Source organism: Sander lucioperca, chromosome 5 (assembly GCF_008315115.2).
Source record: "Sander lucioperca isolate FBNREF2018 chromosome 5, SLUC_FBN_1.2, whole genome shotgun sequence".
NCBI lineage: Eukaryota > Metazoa > Chordata > Actinopteri > Perciformes > Percidae > Sander > Sander lucioperca.
In genome coordinates, this window is record NC_050177.1 from 18,888,865 (window position 1) to 18,891,731 (window position 2,867).

A 2,867-nucleotide genomic window follows, 5' to 3' on the forward strand; every position below is an offset into this window, starting at 1 on the left:
TGCATGCAGTCACAAACAAAATACATGTTTAGAAACATTTCAGAGAAAATGTACCTTAATATATTTTATTTACTTTCAGATAAACATATGTTACTATGCCTGAGGTGGTTAATATGGTCACCAGCAGTTTACTCTTTCTCCTTATGAAGCAATAACAAAGGATAAATATGTCATGTATTTAGATTAATAGCTTCATTAGTTTTTATCATACAAGGATGACAAAAAATATTGGCAGAAACCTAATTTCCTATTTCCAATTAAAAGTATGTGAATTAAAACTTTTCACATTACTCACTCACAGCAGGTAACATTCCAGAGGGAGAGTGCTAACCCCCCCCTATTTGCATCTCTATTCACATGTCGATTAGTTTCGGTATTGCAGGAGAATCTAATCACACTACGCCCAGGGAAACCTGATATGTCATGCAGGCAAGCATTATTCATTGTGAACAGGGCTGCAGTGAAGCGAAGATGACAACTGGTGTTATAGCGTAGTAGGTGCAATAAAACCTTTGTGAGTAGCAAGCCAATACATTATCAATATAGAGACATGTAGAAAAGCCACATTTTAATCTGCTCTGTTTGTCTCTCTGCCGCTGTTTTGCACAAGCTCAGCTCGCTACTCTGTAAATTGTTACAAACAAGTTAAAACAAAAGCTGCCTGTATGTAGTCTAGTCTGGTAAGTGGAGTGTATGGATGAATGGAGAATGTGTGGGTGAATGTTGACTGCAACAAAAATAGCAAAACAAACCCAAACCAGGAGAGATGTGGAGCCTAGGAGAGAGAAGGACAATGAGACAGTGCTGGTAGATATAGGGCATTTTCACCCCTATAGTTTGTTTGCTTTGGTCCGAATCAGTTGATGAGTTTGTAAACTTGGAGCATTTCCCCCTTGGTTTGGTTTGGTTTCACACCTGGTAAAATCCAAGCGTACCAAAATGTGTCACCCCAATTATTGGTCAGATATGTCTGGGGCGGGAGTGTCGAAATGAGGATCTGGTGGTTCACTGTGTCAAAGGCAGCAGAAAGGTCCAGAAGGATGACAACAGAAGAGAGAGAGGTTGCTCTAGAGATGTGAAGCTGCTCAGTGACAGCAAGGAAGGCAGTTTCTGTTGAGTGGCCAGCCTTGAAGCCAGACTGGTGGGGATTAAAAATGTTGTTCTGGTGGAGATAAGTAGAGAGTTGATTATAAATGGCACGCTCAAGAGTTTAGGATAGAAATGGATGAAGGGAGACGGGTCTGTAGTTATTTTATTTGTAACCCAAACGTTAGTTCATACACAAGTGCCAGAATGAACCGGGACCAGAGGCTGCTATACCAGGTGTAGAAATATACATTTTATTTATATTACATCAGAACAAAACAAAAAGAAAACACACAATTCAGAACTAGACTGCATTACCTGGGAAACTGGTGTAGAGATGAGCACCAAAATAAGTTATAACCAAACCGAGGAAACAATTAAATCAAATCCCATTAAACACTGTATTTAACTGCACACAGCACACTAAGTTGCCCCAAACTTACACAAAACACCCATGCAAAATGGTTACTCCACCCTTCAGTTCCCCCCTTCAATACAGCCAGAAACACGAGATATGGCCCATTCAATGACTTAGTGGGAGTGCAATAAATCTAACATAAGTGGGAAAAACAGTGGTTGGCTCTCCCAATTACGTCTATTTAAAACAGAAGAAAACAAAAACACATTAGGATACAGAATGAAAACTTTAAAAGACACATTTCACAAAACATGACCAATGTAACAAATATCATACCTTGCTTGACTTAGAAGCACATTACCCTCCCCCAGTTGAAGACAGGCAGGTGACTGGAATCTATATTTTCAAATCTTCATGTTAAATTTATATTAAAAAAAAGGCTAATATCTTGTTTAAAACCACCTTGAGCATACCTGTGCTTTAGCTGATGTGCTTAAACAACCACTCCAAGCTTCGGACCCTCACCACCATGAAGATTCTAATAAATAACAGGTTTAACAATTATTTAACTTATCTTTAATAAAATGAGCTAGGTAATCAAAGTAAGAATTTGATTTGGAGATAAAGGGGTGAAAGAGGAAAGAGTACTGGATGTGATGGATGGAAAGATGATTTCAGGAAGTGTGGTGGAGAATGAAGAGCGTATGTCATCTATCTCTTTTACAAAGTAGTTGACAAAGTGGGTTGGTAGGAGGGAGGTGGTGGACTGGGGGAATCTAGGAGGTTAGAGAAGATGGAGAAAAGTTTTTTGGGGTTGGAGAAAGAGGATTCTATTTTGGTTTGATAGAAAGAGCTTTTTGCTGCAGAAATAGAGGCAGCCAAAGGGGAAAGAAGAGACTGATAGGTAAGCAGATCATCTGCCAGGACAGGACTTGAATCGGTCACCTGAGAGCAGAGGCACTATCTTCCCCCTACTGGCATGGGGGTGCAACGGTTGGATTTGTACACTGAACGGAGTCACTTGTTAGAAGTGAAATGAAAGAAGTGAATTTTCTTAATTGTGAAAATCGTTCTATTGATAGATTCTTGTTTTAAGTATTTTCACCTAATACAGTTAAAAAACGAAATCAAGCACAAAAGTATTGTTTTTAGCAAAATTGATATCAGCCTAAAAATAAATATATTCTCTTGCTATGCTGTTTATCTTACTTAGATTTTATAAGACCAATAATTTTTGAGTGAATCTAAATCAAGTGACTGCAAACCTTTTATATGCTACTTAAGGCGAGACACTACAGGTGAATAGGCTAAAATTTTTAAATAATAGATATCTCCATGAAACTTCCTCAGTTGATTACTTACACAAGTCTATAAAAAAATGTATTACAAGTTTTTGAAATGTTTATGTTTAATTATGCAAATT

General features: G+C 37.9%; 1 long non-coding RNA gene across 1 annotated transcript; it reads right to left on the minus strand.

Moving 5' to 3' along the window:
• Positions 1–1,359: 1,359 nt before the first annotated feature.
• Positions 1,360–1,988, minus strand: LOC116048429. Its single transcript, XR_004104628.2, has 3 exons — positions 1,918–1,988; positions 1,781–1,840; positions 1,360–1,681 (listed from the first exon to the last, which is right to left on the minus strand). It is a non-coding gene; the product is annotated as an uncharacterized LOC116048429 (long non-coding RNA).
• Between the last annotated feature and the right edge of the window lie 879 nt (positions 1,989–2,867).